This window comes from Chelonoidis abingdonii, chromosome 3 (assembly GCF_003597395.2).
Source record: "Chelonoidis abingdonii isolate Lonesome George chromosome 3, CheloAbing_2.0, whole genome shotgun sequence".
Lineage (NCBI taxonomy): Eukaryota > Metazoa > Chordata > Testudines > Testudinidae > Chelonoidis > Chelonoidis abingdonii.
The window spans coordinates 197,144,635-197,169,111 of record NC_133771.1 but is presented as its reverse complement, the minus strand read 5'-3'; the positions used below and the strand labels follow the sequence as shown (position 1 = coordinate 197,169,111).

The 24,477-nt window shown below is 43.7% G+C and overlaps 2 long non-coding RNA genes across 2 annotated transcripts in view; one reads left to right on the top strand and one right to left on the bottom strand.

Moving 5' to 3' along the window:
• Nucleotides 1–24,477, bottom strand: part of LOC142046618 (uncharacterized) — a 59,041-nt gene that overhangs the window by 2,828 nt on the left and 31,736 nt on the right. The window lies entirely within an intron of this gene.
• Nucleotides 9,919–24,477, top strand: part of LOC142046617 (uncharacterized) — a 45,654-nt gene continuing 31,095 nt past the window's right edge. The window contains exons 1-2 of the long non-coding RNA XR_012655634.1: nucleotides 9,919–10,124; nucleotides 11,558–12,223. This is a non-coding gene — a long non-coding RNA (uncharacterized LOC142046617). The remainder of the gene's footprint in view (nucleotides 10,125–11,557; nucleotides 12,224–24,477) is intronic.

The following is a 24,477-nucleotide window of genomic DNA, read 5'->3' as shown; positions in this document are numbered from 1 at the left end:
TCATTTTCTGTTACCTTTCACAAATAGAATATTAATAGCATACACTTTCAGAAAGTGCAGATATAACTCGTTATGTATTGTTAAGGCTGTCTGTGATAAATTTATCAAGCTCAGACAAAAACTACACTGAAATCACAATGGATCCATCTTAATTAAAGTTCTTTAAGTGACAGCTACACCTGTCCTGAAATGAGAGGTAAAAATAGATATGTTTTCTGCAGTAATAGAGATCCCTGAGTATAGACAATGCTGGAAAATAGACTATACATTGATGAAAGTCTTATTACTAATTACTACCTTTGAAAAGTAAAATTAAATGTCCTATTTGAAAGAAAAATTATAAGGAATAGTGTGTATTAGGGTGACTCTGCATGAGGGTATTCGAATTTTATTTCCACAAGATAATGCTTACCTCATTACAGACAAGTGAGGTAATGGGTTCACTTTTATCACATGTAAATATATCCAGCTCTTTAGTATAGTTGTGACATTGTCCATTTATACAACTCTCCACCTATAAAACTGGCTTATAATTATGATCATCCACCCTTGTTGTAGTCACTGCTACTGCTTTTCTTGTCTGGTGCCATGCTATGCTGCTAGATTTGCCCTTTGGAGGCAGCACGGTGTGACAGTGAATAGACAGAAGTTGAGGACAAAATATAAAGGAGAAGGAGGTAAGCAGGGACCAAAGAAAAGGGCAACAGGAAGTGGATCAAGAAGGTCTGCTCCAACAACTTCTTCAGTGCCTTGGGTGAGCTTTGTAAGAAATATAAGGCAATCCAGAAAGATTAGGAGGAAAAAAATGGGCACTACAAATACAGCACTTTTGAGTAAAGTCCAGGTAAATGAGAGATGCAGTCTGGACATTCCTTAGCCACTGAGATGGATTTTCTGAAAGTTTGGAGTCTATCCTGAATTTTGCGGCTGGTGTGCTAGATTTTGGCACAGAGAGGTGATGGGCTGGATCACCAAGGAGATGTTGAGACTATATGTCATGCCCTCCCCACAGCTGAAGTGGTCATGCTCAGGAAGGAAAGGTGTGTGACTGGAGCATGTTGTGGAATAGTGCTGTGGTCTTCGGGGCTGTGTCATTAAGACTGAGCTTCTCAGACAGAGAAGTCTGTGCGGGGTACTGTGAAGCTCTTGTTGCTATGCTCAGCAGAACAGCCAGTTCCAACAAGACACAGAATAAAGCAGAGCTCTTGCAAGCACCTTAAGCTCTGCATGATCACTACACCACCACTGCCAGGGAGACATTGCAGTGCAGTGGAGTGCACATTAGAGCAGTCTCTGGAGGTAGTTGGATGTGCGTGTGTTTTTTAAGGTCTGAAGTTGTTGAAATTATAGGATGTGTTCTCCCTGTTCTCATAGACTTTAAGCTCAGAAGGGACCATTATGATCTTCTAGTCTGACCTCCTGCACAACGCAGGCCACAGAATCTCACCCACCCACTCCTGTAACAAACCCTTGATCTATGTCTGAGCTATTGAAGTCCTCAATTTGTGGTTTAAAGACTTCAAGGTGCAGAGAATCCTCCAGCAAGTAACCCGTGTCCCCTGCTGCAGAGGAAAGCGAAAAACCCCCAGGGCCTCTGCCAATCTGCCGTGGAGGAAAATTCCTTCCTGACCCCAAATATGGCGATCAGCTAAACCCTGAGCATGTGGGCAAGACTCACCAGCCAGACACCCAGGAAAGAATTGTGGGCTTTTAAACAAGAATCACAAAATCTTTCAGAGTTTCCCTACCCCAGAACTATCTGTCACACGCAGTTTGACCTTTACCCTTTGCTGTTAGATTTTCCTGTGTACTTTCCTACCCCCACTGCCTCCCTGGATTCCTAGAGAGTGGGGATCAGACCTACATCTTGTTGCTGTCAGTGCAAATCCAAACTGATCATTCCCACCTCATGTGTCTCAGCTTTTGCCAGACTGCGTAGGAGTTCACATTAATACTGCTGCACTGTGAAAAGCAGCAGCAGGATAGGAACAGGAATCAAGAGATCTGGGGTCCTGTTTCCTGCATTACCGCACAGTTGCATTGTGATGTTGGACACATTGTCATAGATCCCCTCTCTGAAAGCTGAGCATATTGTTTCAAGGCTTAATTCATTAATGTTTGTAAAGTGCTTTGAGATCCTAAGATGGAAGTGGCTTTAAAATAACAAAGTATTAGTACTATTTATGATCGCCACACTTTCTTCTGAACAGAATTATTATTAGTTGGGAGAGTACTTTTAGCGTTAAACATGAAAACCCCAAGAGTAAAATTCTAAATATCATTTAAACCCCATTTCCACCTCGATTTCTTGATAGTTTCTCCACGAAACAAAACGAATTTTGGGTAGAAAGGCATTCTGGAAAAGTCCACATCATAATTTTCTATTTCCCCTACTTGGCCCCAGAGCTCTGAGCTTCCAGAGGTCCTTCTCCTTAGTAATGCAGATATGAAACTGTCCTCCTTCAGTCTGAGCATGTGCAGACCACTGAATGGTGGAGAACAATTTACATTATGCAAATGACAATTCACGTTAACAAATTCCAGTAATAAATGTCATTAACAGCAAAAATAGTAACATTTTTCACTATGTAAACCTATATAGTTTAATTTTTAGAGTGTAAATTGCGTGTTTCACCTGAATTTGCTTTTGTTTTATTCTTTTGCTTTTTTAACTAGATTGCTAAAAGTAGCAAAACCTGCTCAATACTGTCTAATTATGAAATAATGTAAAAATGACATAACTTAATGGAAAGATCCATACTAATGATTCTTGAATACGTGTCTGACAGTGCTTCTCTCCTTCTTCCCCTCCTGCCCCCGCCCCCGTCTTCACTGTGTGTATGTCTTAAAAAAAAAAAAGTGTGTTTTTAACCAGGGCTAGCAGTTAGAGTTCAATTCCAGTGCTGTGGTACACCAATCCCTTTTAGATGTTTGGTAGTATGATATGTGCCCCATGAGTTCAGAGACATGTATTGTAGACACTCCAGACTCTAGATGGTACAGGCCTTAGCCTTTGGTGGGTTTCCATTAAACACTCACACACATCTAATAAATGAAGGAGACTTCTTAATTAGAATTGGCAGAAAAGAAAGGGTGCAAATACTCTAGCTACAAGTCTTGGTAGTTAGCAATTAGAGACAAATATACTGAAAATTTCCGAATTTCACCCAAACAGCAGTCCAATGATAGGACACAACAGGAGGACACCCCAGATTTCCATGGGTTCATTAACTGCAAGATCTCGCTAAATCAGTTGTGTCAAACTCATTCAGTAGAGAAGACCAACTTCCATTTTTACTTATGATCTGTGAGACAGTGTATAAACTAAGGACTCTATTCTCCCCTCAGCCCACAAAGGAACTGCCACTGATGTCAATGGAAGGGGCTCACAAAGATCAATGGTGAGATATGGCCTTTAGGAAGCAACTAAGTGTTTAGTTATTTACTGGCCTTCCTGTTGCATTCAGTAGGAAAATATGCTGCCTTTTAGGACCACTGCATTTCCCCTCTCCTTTGTTTCATTTCCTTCCCCATCCACCTTTCCCTGCTTCTTTCCCTCTTCTCTGTGTTTATCTTTTTTTTCCTTCTATTTATTTCCCTATAGGAAATCCCAAATTCTACCCCCCAGAGGGGACCACTGCTTTCCCATTCCCTCTGCTCAAATGATCAGCAAGGAAATCGTTAATGTTGACATTTAAAGTATCCATATTAGGCTTCTGTGTAAGCATTCTGAAGTAGTTGGAAGAGTTTACACCTCTCAGTCCTTCCATGGGGCTGTCTGTGACTCAGATAGACATCACTGCATTGGTTTACACTCTGCTCATGTTTATAAACTTTTCTTCACATTCATAAGAACTGGAAAACATATTTTTTTTAAATAATTGAGAAGCTACAGAATCTGAATACACCATGTAGACCCCCAAATATGTCACACAGGCTGAATTTGTCCCACTGGCTATGAATTTGACACTTCTGATGAAAATAATCTTAGATCCTTGGTCTCTCAGGCCTAGTCTTGCTCCACCTCCAGCTGTCTGGACATCACCTGGTCATCATGTTAGGGTCATTTCGACATTGTGGTTGGTAACGCAGCTTGTCTTGTGTACAGGCTTCAGTAAAATAGGATTTTACTTCTGCTGCTAGCTCTCCAACTCCAGATCAGACTCCGGAGCTCTTGTCTAGGGTGACCAGATGTCCTGATTTTATAGGGACAGTGCTGATATTTGGGTCTTTTTCTTATATATGCTCCTATTACCCCTCACCCACTGTCCCGATTTTTCACACTTGCGGTTTGGTCACCCTACTCTTATCATCTGCTTCCTCAAGCTCTTTAAGGGCTGCTCCTCCTAGCTCCAGCTGTCCTGGCTCTATTTGAGGCCATCTGTTGGGGCCTGCTGCCTGACTCCCTTTCATGGCCAGCTTCCAAGCTACTGCCTTTAGCATACTGCTCAAGAAACAAGCTATGTGCCTCTCTCCCTGTTTTTGATTCTCTGTGCTTCTGGGAGGACACTTCCCCTTCTAGTCTCTGCTCATCTAAAATGTCCAAAATGTCATGTGGCCCAACCCTTTTCCCTCCAGGTCATTCAGGAAGTCGAGAACAGTAACCAGTAATGAGTCAGCTGTTTCATTACATGTATTTGTAGTTATATTGTGTTAGAAAATATACTGTGGCAGGATCTATCATGCTTATGTTTTTGCACTTCTGACATCTCTTCCTAATTTTTAGATTTAAAAAAAAGGTCTGTGCACATTAACATGTATGTATCCTGTGATGACATGAATATTTTTATGTCAGATGCTATGGGTTTAATTTTCAAATCTGGTTTTCTAAACGAGATGCCTCAAATCTTGCATTTCAGGCATAAATGAGTACTTGGGAAATCAAGTATGTGCTAGGTGCCTATATGCAAATCTGAGTGCTCAGATGCCCAACTTTAGGTTCCCAAGTTTGAAAAGTGTGTTTACTGTATATACTCTTTAGATGGCAGAAAAGAATGACCTGGTTGTGTACTGTGGATTCCTTGTGCTTTTGTCTCTTACGTTTGTAAATGAAAAATGGATATTTTCTGGTAAAAGGAATTCAAATACTATGGTGTCGAGGCCACACAAGAAAAGATATATGGACAAAATAGCCATATGTGCGCTCATATGGGTGCCAGTTCAACAACATACTTAAACATGTACATAACTTTAAGCAATGGATTGACATAATTCAGGCCCTATCAATTACTCTAATTCATCGAGGGAATAGAAAAATGCCATGTGATTTATGTGACCAATGAGAGCTAACCATCCATTTCAAATATTGAGCAATTCCTAATCACTGTTTGCGCATTATTTTGAAAATGGAAAGCATAATGTAAGTGCTATGTAGTAGCAGTACATAAATTATCAAATACCTAGAGTAAACTGTTCATGATCAGTACATAGAGGAAAAAAAAATATCTAACTAAAATCATTAAGTAAAATTGAATAATGAAGTATCAGAGGAGTAGCCGTGTTAGTCTGGATCTGTAAAAGCAGCAAAGAGTCCTGTGGCACTTCATAGACTAACAGATGTATTAGAGCATGAGCTTTCGTGGGTGAATACTCACTTCGTGCATAAAAGGGAAGCAGAAAAGGGCTAAATTCATTGAACAAATTATTTTTTCTAATTATTTGCTCATCTCTGAGGCCTGATCTGCAGAGTTTTTGTACTGGTTTAATATTTTTGGTTAGTGGTGTGATTTTTCTACCAAAATTGTTAAATAGAGAGAACCCCTAGTGTGGATGCAGCTATACCTAGATGGAGGCACCCTATACCAGTATAGCTTATTTCCCTTTCCTATAGGATAGCTAAACTGATATCCATACAACTGCACTCACCACTTCAACTGAACTGGTTTAATTAAAGCAATACAATGTTTGTGCATCGATCTGGCCTAACAGAGAGAAATAGATATGTGGTAGACATAGAGGCATGTCAATAGAGAGAGATTGATTTCTGTATTGTACAATTTTATTGTTATTTAAAATTAACAAACAAAAACTCAGTTCCACTCTAATATTAAAACTAAAATGTCTCCTTATTTTGCTCAGTATTCAAAACGAAACTGATTTCTGGTGCATGCTGTTTTTCAACACGCTGTCTGAAAGTCCTCACGTGATTCCTTTCCCTTCTGAGGGACAGGCAGCCTTCATCTTTACAGATAGCTCTGCTTACTCTGTCTTCACAACAAAAGTAGGACTGCACAGGAATTTTTTTTTGATGTCCCATTACATTCTAAATCTACATATTACAAGATGCACAGCAGGGCAGAGAAAGCCACCAGGCTCTACCACAGCGGATATTTTTTGGCTGGAGGTTGCTGGCAGCCTGTTCCCTCCTTCTGAAGGTAGCAGGATTGTTCTAGAGAGAGCTGGTTGTGGAGGTTGCCAGTCCACCAAGCTCTCCTCCTTTTTAGACTCAGAAAAAATGCAGGGAGATACTTTTGATGACCCAGGTCTCCTTTAGGAGATAGCCAGATCCTTCTGTTTAACAAGCCTTCCTAATCCAGCTAGCCAGATTTGCTTTCTTCTGTTGCATGAAATGGATCCTTTTCACTCTGAAGCTTGTTTTGAACTGAATTCAGCATAAACCCAAAACAACATTATTTGATGGGATTAATAATTTTAAAAGGGATCTATTTTCTGTTACAACATTAAAGTTCCAAATAACTCCCAGCCATCTCTTCAGCTGGGATCCCCTGGTTGATTTAAAGGTGCTGAGGCTCCCAGCCACAGCCAGTGCCCCAGGGCCTTTAAATCTTAAGAGGCCACGCCCCCTCAGGACTCCTGCAGTAGGGTAAGTCCTGTAAATTACTTTCACCCCTGGTAGGGTGGCCCATTAACACTTCTGAAGTCACAGGACAAAAAGAGGATTTAGTGTGTTACAGATAGTTGTAATAAGCCATAAATCAAGTGCCTCTGTTCAGTCCACAATGTAACTAGCAGAGCAATGAATTTAAGCTCAGAGGCTCATCTTTTGAAAGTGTTGTGCAGGTTTCCTTTGAAGATGAAGACTGATACATCAAATAGGGAGTGATCGTTTTGTGAAACATGGTCACCTACAGGTGATAAGGTGTTTTTGTCTTTAAGTATTTTCTTGAGTGAGTTCATTCGAGAGAGTAGAGATTGCCTGGTTTTACCCACGTAATTGTTCTCTGGGCATTTAGTGCACTGGATGAGGTACACCACACAGTGTGATAGGCTTGCTGTGGGGTGTTTATTATTGTAGCAGTGGAGGTATGTCTGAGATTTTGCAGGCAGAGTCTGGTGCTGTGTCCATTTGTTATGCATAATGGCATAGATACCGACTCTGTAGGTGCTCCAGGGCTAAGCAACCAGCAGCAGCCAGCTCCTCCCCCTCCCAACAGAGCCTCCAACCTATCAGTGGCCCTGCCAATCAACTCTTCCCCCTCCCTCCCAGTGCCTCCCACCTGCCACAATCAGCTGTTCTGCAGAGTGCAGGAGGCGCTATGGGGAAAGAGTGGAACTGGGTGGGAAGAGGTAGCGGGAAGAGGCAGGGTGGAAGTGGGGGTGGAGCCTGAGGCAAAGTGGGGGTTAGGCACCCCTGGGGCAAGGAGGAAGCTGGTACCTGTGCACTGTGGTACCCTACTGGCAGGGCTGTCCTTAGGCATACCTGAAAATTTGGGGTACCCCTGAGTCTTAGTGTCCAGCCTTCTGCCTCTTCCTATCCCCGGTCTGACCCTTCCTGCAGGCTCCCACAGCTAGCTGCTTGCAGCCTGGTGACCTTTACTCCAGAGGGGATCTAGTAACTTAAAGCCTCCAGCCTGCCAGACCTATTAGCACAACACTGAAACTATTAAAGAGCCATTCAAGTGGTAATGAAGCCATTTAACAGGCACTTGCCAACCCCCAGGTATGTACTGTCAGTTTCTGAATGTACTGACAAAAACAGTTGTGCATTACTGTAATATTTTCTCAGAACATGTTAGTCTACAGGACCTTAGTTTAAAATTTGCTTTAAAAATATTTCATTACTGTCTTGCTGAAGATGATAAAATCACCTCTCTAAAAAATCCTTGAGGAAGGCCCTTACAGAGACCACACCCCTTTCCTGCCAGATAGCTGGGCAACCAAGTTTCCCTTTCTTTACTTCTGACTATTTGATGAACTAGTTTTAAGAGAACCCTCTAGCAAAATCAGTACCTTAGTAAGATATAAAATCCTTTGTTATGCCTAAAATCTTTGGAAACATATTTTTTAAAGTTGGTGAAATTTCATAAACATGTCTATTGTTATGGAGATCACACAAAGTAAATTAGTGTTCCCTTTTTCTAAAAGCAATGAACATTGTTAAGAACACACTAAACCTCTGTGACTGATTAATTTAAAATAATGTCTTTGTTTCAGTGGGTTAAATATATAGTAATCTGAAATGATTAATATATGAAGGCTTAAGAGTACATTTAAAATATAAAATCAGCTTAGAAATACTGTTCAAGAAAATGTAAAACAAAGAAGAGCTGCATCATGTATTCCATAATATTTAATGTTGTATTCAGCAAGACAGCTGACTTGCCCTTACTACAAAGTTTTTGCAAATAAATCTCTGACAAACTTCAAAAAAACCCATGACTGACATTTTTTATTCCCAAATTTAGTGCTTTTAATTAGGTACCTTCTGCATGTCCAGTCTTCATTTTCTGGCATGCAGTGGATAACATGTTCCATTTTCTTTAGAAAGAAATTGCAGAAGAGTGGTGGTGTTTTTTTTCAAATGTCATTTGCTTCATTTGGATTCAGGGATTTGGCTGGAAGGGAGTGAGCATGGTGGGGAAGGGAAGAGAGGAAGGAGACAGTGGGGAGAGGGCGGAGCCTGGGCGGAGTGGGGCAGAGCAGGAGTGGAGTATGGGTGGGGCCACAGGTAGGCTGGGGAGCTAGCCTTCCCAAGCAGCAGCTTCACCCACCGCCCATGACCGCAGGTAAGAGCGGGTCGGCTTCCGCACACCCAGTGTGCCACTGCAGTCTCCTTAGGCAGGGGCTGTATTCACAGAGCCGAATGCGTCAGCACCATGCATGCATGAGGGAGAGGGTACGGGGATCTCTGCGGTGAACTGTGACTCTCTCCCTCAGGATCTTTCTGTCAGAGTCTGTCAACCTCCTTCCAGAATGGCTGCTGTGTGTCAGTCTCTTCTGGCCCCTCCCCTGCTGCCATCCACAAAGCTCAAAGAAAACCCAGAGGAAGAATTGTCTTGAAAGAGTAAACCCTTTCAAAGCTTATACATACATGAGACCTTTGTGAAGGCTGAAATCATGAGTCCACAACTCATTTTTGAGAACAACTAAAGATAATGTTGATCATTAAGGATTATTATTATTTGTTTAAGCACTCATAGTGTACCCAATTCTTATTTATTTATTGTGTTCCAGTAGCACTCACAATTTGCTAGGCACTGCTCACACACACAGGAAGACACAGCCTCTGTCCCAAAAGCTTAGTATCTAAGGTTCCAACCCTCCAGACACGTGAGCATGTGCTCAACTTTACACATTGAATTTAATGGGGCTTGTCTCGTGCATAAAGCTAAGTATATACTTAAATGTTTGTGGGATTGGGGCCTAAGAACATAAGCAACATAACAAGGGGTGGAGGAAAAGGATCTGCTCAAAATAAGTACAATTTTTATGTAGTTTATACTTTTAAAAATATCTGCTATCGCTGTGGTTTTTCAACAGTGATTTTGGCTGCATCACTTTTGGGGTGCCCAACTAGAGATATCTTAATGTAGCTGGATTTTCAAAAGGTAGGCACTCAGCACATTTCTCAAGCTGGTCACCCCAAAACTGAGATGCCCTGACTCACTAATCACTGTTGAAAGACTTGTCCTTTAATTTTAAAAATTAAATTAACACATATCAGCTGAACCCAGCATGCCAACATTCTCTCCATTATTAATTGGCCAGTTTCTAGCAGGAATCACAGAAAAACTGGGTCTGGAGGAAGAATATGAAAGAGCATAGAATAGTGCCTTACAGATCAGTTTCAGGAGGGCATTCCATGGGGTAGTGAAAAAGAAGAAGGCGTGGGACATTTGTGTGATGCTGATAAATGCGAGGACAAGGCTGGCACCAATGGCAGAGTTAAGGAGGCTGGGGTGATATGATAAGAGATAAGTAGGGAGGGGTGGGGTTGTGATGGGCCTTGAAACAGAGGACAAGAAGCTTGTAATTGATGTGGTGAAATGGGGAAGCAGCTGGGGGTATTTAAAAGAGTGGGCTGAAATGATCAGGGCAAAGGGACTAAAGGCAGGGCCAGAGAGAAATCCCTAATGATCTCCAAATACATGTGTAGTCAGACCATCTTCTAAAAAGAGTCTGAAACCATCCATTCCAACTGAGGCCTGTGTGACTCCCCAAAAGTCATTCTTTTCATTGGCACTCTTGCTTGCTGGCTGCATTTCTGACACTAATGCTTTCATGGGCAGACAAGAAACTTGTCCACTATGACAACAGCAAGGAGACCTACCAAAAGCCAAAGCAATAAATAACAGCTTGTTTGCAGAGTGAACTTTTCCTATGCCTTTTGGAGTGTAGAAGCCCAGTAGAACAGCTGTCTTACATGGGCCAAGGGACTGAAAGACAGGGCTTGAAGCCAAATATTCAGGTATTCTAATTCAAGCTGTACTGCTGCCTTGCTCTATTGCTTTGGGCAATTCACAGGCAGTCAGTTTTTCAGAAGCATCTACTAAGTTTGGCCACCTCCATTTTTGGGGTGTCCAGTTTGAGCCATCTAACAGCAGCATTTTCAAAAGAGTTCAGCAGCACCTAGTAGCTCCAATTTAGACACCTAAATAAGTGTCTGGATTTGCAAAAACATTCAGCACCCTGCAGTCTCCGTGGTTCTATTGGTTACTAGCAATGCTGAAAATCTGGCCACTTCATTTAGGCGATGAGATGGGAGCTGAGCTGTTTGGAAAATACAGCTCCCAATTGTGGATACTCCGTACTTTGGAAAAATGGCTCCCTAGGCCTAATTATCATGGGTGCTGGGGGTCTGCAGCTTGCTAGAAATCTTGAACACCCCTGAATCAAAATCAAAGCATCTCAAGTTGGAAACCTGAAAACTGAGGCACACAAAATTAGTGAATGTATCTGAAAACATTGCCCTTTATGTCTGTCTTTTTCCAGGGATGTTGCGGAAATTAATTAATGTTAAATTTTCAGAAGCACCCAGCTGACTTAGACTCCTAGGTCCCATTTTCAAAAGTAAATTGAAGGGAGTTAAGTGCCTAAATACCTATAAAAATCTTGGCTGAAGGCACTTAGGAACCTAAGTCTTATTGAAAGTCAATGGAATTTAGGTTCCTAATTTATTCCCAGATTACTTTTGAAAATGGAAATTAGGCTCCTAAGTGTTGTAGATGTTTTGAAATCTTACCCAATGTTTGTTCAGTACTTTGAAAATGTACAGAGCAAAATATAGACTATGTACTATGGTGAATTTGCAAAAACAAGCACTGGAAATGAGAGGGGATTTTTTTTACTTTTTTTGAGATAATCTTCCTCATTTCAGGACTTGAGCAGCCGCTTCTAACTGCAACCCCACAGGATGCACCAGCAGTAGGAAAAGAGCATTGAAGCAAGATAGGTGAATAGCCTGTGACCTCTCCGGACTCAGGATGGAGTTTGCAGGAGCCATCTTGAGATGAAAGAGAGCAGTTCCATAGCAGCCACACCAAACTCTGGCTGCAACAAACCCCTGACCTGGGGAAAACTAGCCCTGATATTAGGAAGAGAGCAGCAGTCACACTGGTCCCAGCCTGAGCGGAAGGTGTCAGCTAGCAAATGCAGACCTGTGAGATGACCTTTCACCATCATTTCTATCGCTAATGCTAAGAGGAGCTGACCAGGATATCTGCACCTGCCTAGTTTCAGAGAAGAAAAGCTGCAGCCATCCTCCAGCCCAGAGCAGCAACACATGCCTGTTCCTGAAGGCTCCACCAGCCAAATTACTGTGTTCCAGAAGGGCCAGTGTCCTGGTAGGTGACCAGACTCATTGACTCATCCACCTGACCTGGAGGCCTAATCTGGATAAGTGTAAGCAGTCCCAGAGGCACACCTCTGCAACTCCTTTCTGAGCTAGAACAGGGTATTAGACTCTTGGACAACATGTATGCAGACTGTGAACTTGAGACTCCACTGTCTTTTTTGTCTTGTGTTGTCACCAACACTTTTACAGGTAAGTGTAAAACGTTACCACATGGGAATGACTGTACACTCATTCTGCACAGGTATAAATGATTAGGTGAGATGCAAGTCAGTGATGAATTGAGCATTATGTACTCCATGGGCCAGATTCTTGGCTGTTGTAAATCAGCCTAGTTCCTTTTATGGCAATGGAGCACCTGAGGCTCCAGCTTCATATTTCTGCTACTACACCTCTGTTATGAAGACCCATTGCAGGCAGCAGCTTTGGATCCCTGAGCTCTGTTGTAGGCCGTTCTTGTCACATGACTAGGGGTCTATGATCTCTGTTTTTTCTGCTAATTTATCTCCTGGAGCTTTCTACAAATAACAGCAAAAGATCTCCAGGTCCCTCTGCTTCTGTTGATGGTGGAGGTAGAGGGGGGCAAGGGTGTCTAACAAATACATAATTTTCTTCTCACTTCATTGTTCCCTCTCCATCTGAAATGGCAGGTGTGCTGAGCAGGAATGGTGTGTGAATCGATTTGGAGGCAATCAGTGACACAGCAGCTGGCCAGAGCCGAACACCAAGTCATCGATCGGCTCCAAATCAATTTACACACCGCTCCTGCTCACATTACCTGCCATTTCAGACAAAGAGAGAACAGTGAAGTGAGAAGAAAATTGCACAAAAGTACACTGGGACCTTTCTAAATAATCTGAGAGGTCACTTACTAGCCACCCTTCCCTTCTTGTATGTGTGTCTATACTATAGATGAAAGTATGTGATGGGGCTATATTGCTATGCCTTGTTCCATGGCTTAGATGCTATTAAAAGGGAACATAAAACACTAGGAGAAACACTGATGACTGGCAGATAGCCTGGATAAGACACACTGGGCTGGATTCTCTGTTGCCTTGCACCTTCTTTATTAGCTAGTTACACTAGTGCAAAGTGGGTATAAGGCTCTGCCATTCTCAGCTGCTCAGGTGTAAACAACGACCCGAGGTGACAGACAGTGGAGAATTGGGCCCTTTAGTTTGTGAACACACTTATCAGTTGACTGGTTTTTTTATGTTTTAATAATACAGATGTTGTGCATGCCTGGAAGGCCTTCCATCCACAGATGTCAATGTGCTTTATAAGCATCCATGAATTAAGACTCCCAGCACTCATGTCAGGTAGAAGGGAGTTATTACCCCCAGTAACATGATGTGTTACTTTGCTTTGTCACTTTGGTTTGATGGTTCTTTCCTGTTCCCCTTCCTTTGTACGTATCTTCCCATCTAATTTGGACTGTAGACTTTTTTGAGCACGGACCTTGGCCCCAATTCATTCTCTGCTCCAGTGCAGAAACCAAAGGAGGCAGCTTGTGCTCCCCTATCCTGAGGCTACCATTGGCCACTCTGGCCCGGGCACAGGTCAGAATTGCCATGAAGGATACCCTTACCTGTGTCCCAGTTGTCAGGGCTATATGGGCCTTGCAGCACCTAATGAATACCTGAGGCATAGGAACACCCAGGGCACATACTGAATGTCCCCTTTCCCAGAGGCGCTTGCACTGGGGCACAGATGCATCATGCACTGTGGGTATTTCTGGGGGGAAGCTTAGCCAGTGCAAAATGATCATAAGATAGCCATGAATTGGGCACCCTATCTTCATCCATGTCTGCACAGCACCAAAGTGTCAATGCACAGCAATGTCCATAAACTGCCATGGACAACAGTATGAATAATTATTTTACTGATCAGGAAAGTGAGGCAGTGCATTATTGAGTAAATTGCCCAAAGTCATATTGCAAGTCAATGCCATATCTTGACTCAACACTTAACCAAATTTAATCACTAGATCATACTGCCTTTCTTAATAACAAAATAAAATGATGTAGATAGCATACAGTTAAATACATTTGAAAGATGCAGTGGAAGCTAGGATAGGGGCTCTGTATTTGTTCTGCTGCAGTTCAGGACATGGTGAGTGCATAAACAGAGCAGAGAGCTGCATTTCTTGCATTCCTTTGGGGAACTGGACTAGGCAAAATGAAAAATACTGAACACAGGTCCTGCCAGTTTCAGTAGAAGAACAACTAATTTTCCACTACTTTATTATTCACTAATAATTAATGCAAGGATTGACCACATGCTTATCTGTTTGCAGTGGGTTAAATTGCAGATAGTCTTAAAGCAGAAGGAAGGAAGGATTCTCCACCTCACCCTTTGCACAGGACTCCTACATCACTTAGATTGTGAACTCTTTGAGGCAGGGACCTTATGTTCTTATATTCTTATGAACCGCCATACTGGGTCAGACCAAAGGTCCATCAAGCCCAGTATCTTGTCCTCTGACGGTGGCCAATGGAAGGTGCCCCAAAGGGAATGAACAGACAGGTTATCATCAAGTGATCCATGCCCTGTCACCCAATCCCAGCTTCTGGCAAACAGAGGCTAGGGACAACAATTCCTGCCCATCCTGGCTAATAGCCATTGATGGATCTATTCTCCATGAATCTGTCTAGCTCCCTTTTGAACACATTATAGTATTTGCCTCACAACACCCTCGCAAGGAGTTCCAGAGGTTGACAGTGCTTTGTGTGAAAAATACTTTCTTGTGTTTGTTTGCACTGCTGCCTATTAATTTCATTTTGTAACCCTGATTCTTGTATTATGAAAAGAAGTAAATAACAACTTCCTTATTTACTTTCTCCACACACCTCATGAATTTCTAGACTCTCTATCCCCTTTAGCCGCCTCTTTTCCAGCTGAAAATTCCCAGTCTTATTCATCTCTCCTCATACGGAAGCTGTTCTATACCCCTAATCATTTCTCGTTGCCCATTTCTGAACCTTTTCCAATTCCAATATATCTTTTTGAGAGGGAGAACCACATCTGCATGCAGTATTCAAGGTGGTGGGTGTACCAGGGATTTAATATGAGGCAATATGATATTTTCTGTCTTATTATCTATCCCTCTTTGTATGATACCCAACATTCTGTTCGCTTTTTTGACTGCCATTGCACATTGAGTGGATGTATTCGGAGAACTTATCCACAATGACTCAGAGCTCTTCTTGAGTGGTCAACAGCTAATTGGACCCCATCATTGGTATATGTATAGTTAGGATTATGCTTTCCAATGTTTCATTACTTTGCATTTATCAACAATTACATATAATTGCCATTTTGTCGCCAGTCACCCAGTTTGTAAGATCCTTTTGTAGCTCTTCACAGTCTTACTGGGACTTAACTATCTTGAGTAGTTTTGTATCATCTAGAATTTTGCCACCTCACTGTTTACTCCATTTTTCCAGATTATTTATGAATATGTTAAATAGGACTGGGCCAGGTACAGTTCCAGTGCCTGGTACTGAAGTGAGGCTTTCCTGGCCTGTAGTTGCCAGGGATCACCTCTGGACCCTTTATTAAAATTTGGTGTCACATTAGCTATCTTCCAGTCATTTGGTACAGAAGCTGATTGTAAATGATAGGTTACAGATGACAGTTAGTAGTACTGTAATTTCACACTTTGAGTTCTCTTCTGAAGTCTTGGGTGAATACCATCTGGTCCTGTGGCTTATTACTGTTTAGTTTATCAATTTGAGTCCAAAACTCCTCTAATGACACCTCATTGGGACATTTTCTCAGATCTGTCACCCAAAAAGATGGCTCAGGTTTGGGAATCTCCCTCACATCCTCAGCAGTGAAGACTGATGCAAAGAATTCATTTAGTTTCTCCGCAATGGCCTTATCGTCTTTGAGTGCTCTTTAGCATCTCATCATCACTTGCTTGTTTAGCAGGCTTTCTGCTTCTGATGTATTTAAAAAAAAATTGCTATTACTTTTGAAGTCTTTGGCTAGCTGTTCTTCAAATTCTGTTGGTCTTGTCTAATTATATTTTACACTTCATTTGCCAGAGGGTTATGCTCTTTTCTATTTCCTCATTAGGATTATCTTTCACTTCTTTAGAGGATGCCTTTTTGCGTCTTACTGCTCTTTTACTTTGTTGTTTAACACTGTGATCTTTTTGGTTCTCTTACTATGTTTTTTAATATGGGGTATACATTTAAGTTGAGCCTCTATTATGGTGTCTTTAAAAAGTTTCCATGCAGCTTGCAACGACCATCTTTGTTTTGACCACCTAGCACAATGGGGACCTGGTCCATGCCTAGGGCTCCTAATTCATAATAATTAGTAACAGCTCTGGGGCTCAAGAAGAGCACAGGGTCTGCATGTCAGATGCTCCCCCTGAGAGAAAGTTGACAAATAGAACCATACAAATGGTAAGCTGGTTTAACTTTAGAGTGGGATCTTGCAAATTATTATATCCCCTGTCAATGCAATAGGGACGTGTGTGTCTGTGAGACACAGTGCCTCTGGTGTTCTCCCCGAGGTGATGCACTTTCACCTCATACTGTGGGCTCTGCATACAAGCATAAAGTAGCCAAATAGTTGCAATTTAGTCTACATATTTTTTGTGTACCTTATCAACCTTTATATGTGCTGGATGCTTTGCACTTGTACACTGGGCATGCACTAAAAGGTGCCTATATCTTGGATTTCAAAATACATTTCAGTCCATCTTTACTTTAAAGACATAACAGGTCATTTCAAATTTGTGGCTATCAAAAATAATTGCAGAAGTCAAAATGTTGTCATTTCTCTGGGAGTATTAAAAACACATAGGCCATGGTGGCGAGGGTGGAAGAGGGGCTGGCTGATGGAGTGCTTTATGCAACTGACATGTGCTGATGCTTTTCATCCATCACCCGTTAATCTCAGACTTGTGGATCTTGCCTACCCAGACTGGATTTTAGCTGTTACTATGAAAGTAGCCTCCTCTTTTGAGGAGTATATAGGAGGGGAACTTTATTCTCAGAGGATTGCTGATGGGCTACTGAGCTTTCAGAACCAACCTTAGCATTTTGCGTGGGCCTGCACAATAATTTTTCCAGCATAAGAGATTCCTAATCACTGTAATCACATCACTATGTATAGGGCTGGCCTGGAGAACCTGGAGAGGGTTAGTGAGATGATTCTTTGGGTTGTAAAAAATGTAACTGACTCTCACTGTAGACATGAAAATGTGTATGACTGTGTGTATCTCTTTAAATGCACTTCTCAGCATGCACGCAGCCTAGAGTTGCCAATTTTCTAATAGCAGAAAACCCCACCCCCTGTTCTACCCCTTCTCCAAGGCCCCATCCCTCACTCACTCCATCCATTCTCGCTCCCTCGCTCACTGTCCACCACTCTTGCTCAGTCACTCATTTTCACTGGGCTGGGGCAGGGGGTTGAGGTAAGGGAGGGAGTGAAGGCTCTAGCTTAGGGTGAGGGCTCTGGGGTGGAGTTGGGGAAGAGGGGTTTCAGGTGCAGGAGGGGGCTCCAGTTTGAGGCTGAGGGGGGTTGGAGTGGGGCTCTAGGCTGGTGCAGGAGATTAGGGTGTGGGAGGGAGTACAGGCTCTGGGGGTATGGGCTCTGGGGTGGGGCCAGAAATGAGAGACTCAGGGTGCAGGAGGAAGCTCCAGGCAGGGGCATGGGGCTGGGCCATGGGACGGGGGCGGGCTGTGGGCTCTGGGAAGGAGTTTGGGTTTGGGAGGGATTCTGAACTCAGGCAGGGGTTAGGACAGGAGATTGGGAGTGGTTGAGGGCTTAGGGTGTGGGATCTGGGCTGTGGTGACCTCAGGCAGCTCCCAGGAAGCTGCAAGCATCTCTGGCTCCTAGGCACAGGCACAGCCAGGAGACTCTGCATGCTCCCCCCCAACAGCAGGTGCCACACCCACAGCTCTCATTGGCTGTGGTTCCTGGCCAATGGGAGCTGCGGAGCTGGCACTTGGGGCAGGAGCAGCACACAGTCCCTGTGACCTCCCCTCCACCTAGGAGATGGACATGTTGGCTGCTTCCTGGGAGCCACATGGAGCAGACAGGGAGCCTGCCTTCCCCCCTCTGCCGCCAATTGGACTTTTAATGGCTTGGTCAGTGGTGCTGACTGGTGCCACCAGGGTCTCTTTTCAACCAGCTGTTTCGGTCGAAAACTGGACACCTGGGAACCCTAACGCCAGGGCTGGTGCTACCATTTAGGCAGCCTAGGCAATTGCCCAGGGTGCCAGGATTATTGAGGGGGCGATAATTTGCCGGGGGTGGTGGCAGGTGGCTCCAGTTGACCTGCCGCAGGCATGCCTGTGGACGGTCGGCTGCTCCCACAGCTTCGGTGGACCAACAGACCGTCCGCAGGAATGCCTGCAGCAGCTCCACCAGAGCTGCGGGATCAGCGCGGGGGGCACTGAAATGGCTGTGCGCCTAGGGCGCGAGAAACCCTGACGCCGGTCCTGCCTAACACAGCCTCCTGCTGTGGAACTGGAGCCCAGCTGCCTGTGCTGGAGTCCCACACAGTTGCAAATGTTTTTAAAAAAGATTTGAAAGGGACATTTATCTGATAAATTGATGGTTGGGGCAGGAGCGGCTCTATGTATTTTGCTGCCCCAAGCACTGCAGTCAGGGGGCTTTTGGCAGCGTGCCTGCGGGAGGTCCACCAGTAACGCAGATTCAGTGGCATGCCTGCGGGAGGCCTGCAGGTCCTGCGCCTTCAGTGTACCTGCTGTCGAATTGCTGCCAAAGCCGTGGGACCAGCAGACCTCCTGCAGGCATGCCACCAAAGGCAGCCTGACTGCCACCCTCACGGCGACCACCAAGCTGCCCTCTTGCGGCTTGCCGCCTCAAGCACACGCTTGCTGTGCTGGTGCCAGGAGCCACCCCTGGGTTGGGGGACACTAGGCCCCTAGCTGGTGACCTGTTATGTGCATTCTGATGATTTCTACCCCTCTTTATTTTTTCATTCATAGGGTTTCTATGACATTCTTCCCCATAGTATCTGAGCATGTAACAAACACTGATGGATTTAGCTCAGCAACACCCATGTGAGATGAGGAAGTATTATAATATCCATTGTGAATATGGGAATCTGAGACAGAGAGAACAATTAAGAGCCTGTTCCTGCTCTTGTGAAATTAGTGTCAAAATTCCCATTGGCATCTAACAAACAGAATCAAGGCCCTAGTTACTTGCCTGAAGTCACACAGGAAATCAGTGGCAGATGCAAGAACAGAACTAGCTATATCTCTGGGTTCTTACAGTGGCACCCATCACTGTAGTAGCGGAGTGCCTCGCAAGAGCAAGAACAGTCTTTCTTTTATGTCCTTGCTGGCAACATCAGGTTGTTAAGATTTGTTTAATGGGATTTGAGAGACCTGAGTTCTCTTCCCCACTCTCTCACTGGCATGCTGGGTGACCTTGGGCAAGTTACTTCCTGTCTCTGTGACTCAGTTCCCCCATCTGTAAAACAGGGAGAAGGATACTGATCTCCTTTCTAAAGCAGATTGATGAAAAGTGATATACAGGAGCTAGGTATTATTCTTAATGATTATGGAATGTAAAAGTGTTGGTGTCAAAAAAGGGTGCAATTCTTGGGCTAACAAGTGAGTCTTGCATTTAGCTTGGAAAGTGGGGAGATTAAGGGTCATTTTTGTTCCATTTGCTAGTAATTTCTGTAGTCTTGCTCCAGCAACAGGGAAGCTAAGGCAAAAATCTTACTGTCTTGACGAAGGTCACTGAGGGAGCTGGTGTTAGAACCAGGATTAGGAGTCCCTTGTTCTGGATCATATCCACTAGACTATACTGACTCTAATGATAGTGAGCTGTGCTTCCTAGTGACTGAGCTCACATTGACTGCTGTGTATTGGAACCTAGCCAACTGACTAGGAGGGCGTTTACTTGGCCATAGTGCTATCAGCAGTAGTCTTAATGGCTGTGCACTGATCTGGTTCTTGGATCCTCCTCAGAAATGAGGGACACTTTCATAGACTCCAAAAGCCAGGCTTGGGCTTGGGCATCTGTTAGGAATCAGTTGTAGTCTTTAGGCAAACCAGGATCAGATTTTCAACTCTTGTGATGCCAGTGTATGTTTTCAAGGCTGGCTTTGTGAGGACCTTTTTAGAATTAAAGTTTTACACTCCCAGGCTCCTCTTGAATTAAGGGGCACCAGAAATTATGGGTTTCATGAGGCTCAAAGGGTGGTTTGAACAAGGTGCTAAGAATGGACATTTGTTACCTCTGACGCTGTGCAGTGTCCAAGCCACAAAACCAACCCCACACTTAGCTCTTGTTGGTAGTTTTAAGCAGAGGATGCAGCTTTAACAGGGAAAAGCTATTACTTCACTCTTAGATGAGATCTCTCTGAGTCAGCATTGAACTGTATTGGTTGGATAGCATAGGGAAAGCTTACACTGCTCATGTCTCTTTTGTACCTATGCCATGGATAAACAGGATTTCTTTTTCCAAACCTTTAGTGAACCCATTAAAAAAAAGCCACAGAGGAAGGAGGGGGGAAATATATATGGTAAACTAAGAAAGCTCAAATTCTGACTTTGGCCTCTAATTTCACCAGTTGGGAGCTGGTCCTAGAACACCCATTGGGGACCTCTTCAGAGACTTGACTCTGTCATTATCTCCGCCCCCTAGGGCCTCTCAGCTCAGATTGATCAAGAAGAACAAAATGTGGCAATTTGAGACTGACACAAAATGGAATTGCAATGCCACCTGACTCAGACAACTGATAATGGCTGGGAAAATTGTACATTCATGCCCGTAACCATACTTACAAGATGCAAGGAAATGCAGCTTAACCTGACACAATCCCAATTATTTCTCACTCCTGCAATCTTGCAACCTGGCATGGGAGACTGTACTTATAGCTTTAATATTCTTGCGCATAACACATAAAGCCTTCTGTGCCCCAAGTAATCTGTCAGGACGAATCCAGACGGATAATGGACTTCATGCAGGAACCCTATACAAATGTTCCCAGTGAAAGCCCCCACCATATACAGAACCCCAAGCAATGAAGCTCCTGTGAGGTTTCCAAAGGAGAGGGACTCTGCTATGGTGGTGATGGGAATTTGGGCTTTGTTTGCTTTCTCCCTATGGAACTGGGCTTCAATATGCTATAGCTACTGTTGGGCCCTAACCAACTCTGCTTGCCTTACTCATGGCTTGTCTACACTGGGAAAGGAATCATGGGAGTTTGTGAGTTTGAGTCCCATCCCAGAAATCCAATAGATTCCAGTAGGTATCCCACAGGGGGCTGCAAACCCCCCCAGAATACACTGAGTCTAGCCACAGCAATATTACACCATGGGATATCAGCCCAGAAAAAGCATAGAGATGTGACACCCCAGGGAAATAGATTAAGACAGCATAAACAAAGTGATGTGGCTGCACACTTTCAGTATGGTTACACCAGTATAATTCCAGCAGAAAAACGTATATTGGAAATACTTTCCCTGGTTGATAACCCCGAAGCCTGGCTCTGTTTCTGAGAGTATTTATTCCCCCTCTCCCATCCTGATGCTGTCCTTGTTGTTACAGGAACACTCCCCAAAGGTCAGAGTAGTATTTAAATGTCAGCTGCACACCAAATAACCCAACCCCACACTGACAGAGCTGCTTTGGGGCTAGATCTTCAAAAGATCAGAGCTTTGATTTTGCCACCTAAATAAAAGTTGGTGCCTCAGTGGGAACACAGCTGTTTTGGAAACCTGTCTCTTAATGTGTCTGCTTCTTTGTAACTGTTTCTCTTCTGTTTCGCTTGAAGGAGTTATCCCAATTCCTTCCCCCTCCCACTCGCTGATTTTCTGAACCAGCCTCTGAGGATGCGGGGCTAGCTTGTTTCTTAAAGTAGCCGAGTTTTGAGGTCAACAGGTTCGGCTCCTGCCGTACTGCGATTTGTCCTCACGATGGCGCCAACTGCCTGCAGACGCCAAGCCAGCGGCGCTGAAAAAGCGGCTGCCGCCCTCCTCCCTCTCCTGGTGAGGCGGTCAAGCCTCCCCCGGGGAAGGCATTAGCCATTGTCACGCGCCTCGCTCCATGCGCTCAGCCGAGCTGAGGCTGAGGAGGCCAGAGGGGGGCTCAGCCACCTCCCCAGGCTGGGACAGCTACAGGGGGAGAAGTGGGGAGCTAGTGGGGGATGGAGAAAAGGGGTGAAAGGCGGCAGAAGCGTGAGGAGAAAGGAAGGGGGGGAGAAATGGGGGAGGACAGGAGGAAGGAGAAGTGTGCCTGGGGTTGGGCAGGATTGACTGGGCACTGGGAATTAGTTGTTAGGATTTGTTACCTACCAGTAGCAGCATACAACAGTGTTTAACCTTCAGTTCTGTCCCAAGGAATGGAGAGCACAGGGTCTCTTAAGCAGAAATTATGTTAACCCGTTTGTGTCCAGAGCCCATGATCTCCTGGGTCAGCCTGGACTTGGAATGAGGGGTGGAAATACTCTGTCTTCATCTCCTCACTATCACCCAGTCCCAACCATATTTACATATAACAACCATATTTACATAGCACCTCATCCCAAATACAAAGCATAAGATCATCTCAATTCTCTTCTATTTATTTTAGACCCTATAAAAAAGTTGCAGAGCCGCCTCCTTGGTTTCTACCCTCCTCACCTCCCTTTATGGGCTGAAGTCCCCTGGGTGGCAGCCCCAGCTTCTCATTCATCATCATAACAACCGTTTAGTGTAAAATTAACAACAATTTAACTACTGCAGCAATAAACATGGCCCTGCATTACTGCGGATTGATGAGGATTACTTAGTTACAATCAGCCGGTGTGCCAACTGGAGAAATAAGGAAGAGTTTGCCAAATCGATGGAGTTCTTGCAAAGTTTAAGGCTTTACCTCCCCCTAATTGCACTGCTAATCCTCACTGTGTGTGTGTGGTTCCCCCGACCTAGAAAGTTTTGTTGAGACACATGTTGCCTTGCAAAAAGAGAGAGACTAAAAGTGATGACTCTGGTTTACCTAAATCTGCTTGTATGTGTATGTGCAACCCATTCTCTCCATAACCTCAATTCAGTTAGACTTGGAAGCTTCCCCCCCTCCCTCCTCATTTAGTGCTTTGGGAGTTTAACCTCATATGCTGTTTAACCTCATAAAGCACTGAACATCAATTCTGAAACAAAACAGACAGAGAAAGAAGGGGAGAGGACAACAGACAAACTGTTCCAGAATCAAACTAATGCAATTGGGTTGGTATATATGCCTTTCATTTCCCGTGTAAACTCAGAAATGCTCATCACGACAAACAAAAGACAAGGGGAAAATAGTTAAGCACACCTAGAGCCGCATCCAGACAAAAGAAGAAAGAGACTAAACAAACCCAAGGTTTTCTATTTCTCCCTGAGCCAAGTAATCCCTTTGATTACATCTAATACCTGCCAAAACCCAGATGGTATGCCCACCCATCTCACAGTGTGATAATGCCACATTGTGAAATCTACCCATTAATATTAATTGTCAGCTAGAGAATCTGTCTGAACTACTAAAGCTTGAGATTGCCTTGAGAAAGCAGGGCATGATTTAGCAGGGATTTCAAGATAATTCTCATTCTTTCATTCAGTATCTCACATATGTAGAATGTTAAATAATAGCCCTAGAATGCCTTTTTAATTTCTGCAGATGTCTGCCTCTTGCAATCCTGGTCTTAACTGCGGTACATTTGGGGTCTGCACTGGCTGACCAAAATATTACTTTGAATTGCTGTGGGTTTGCAGGCTACATGAATGCACAGTGTATGCCATAGAGAGAATTCTAACTCACTGCTTGAATTGGATGTGCCCTAGCATGCAATGTGTGACTCTTTCTTTTTATTTCTATCACTTTCCAAATATCCTCTCAGTAATTGACTTGGTAATCCTTGAAATGCATTATAGAAACTCCTTTCTACCCCGATTTATTATATACTTCTTCAACTCCGGGTTTGAACCTGGGATAGGAAAAAGTGGGAGTACACAAGTGGGACTGCCAGTTCAGGAGACTCTGAGAAAATACAACCATCCCTGTATTGATTCTCTGAAGCAAAACCAAATGAATCAAAAAAACCACCCACCCAAAAGCCATACTAGCTCTTATTAGCTCATTTTATGCCTTGTTTTCAAAAGAAATCTGGCTAATCACATTGGATTGGCCATAGCACTATTAGCACAAACTAATTTTATCACCCCATCCTATGGTAAAGAGGCAAAACTCCCAGGGAAAGGTACTGATCTCAATGGCTGCAGTGTAGATTTGCCAAAGGGAGTGAAGTGTATATTTGGTATACATTTTAGGTGTATATATAGTTAGGTATATATTTGTTTCATTCAGGATTATCCCCCATGCAAAAGCCCCTGTCTCATTCTTTTACATCAAGCTGGACGTGGTTCCCTCTGGAGCCCATGGTTGGTGTTTCTGGGTCATTCAGAGCAGTGTTCCCTACTCCTCAG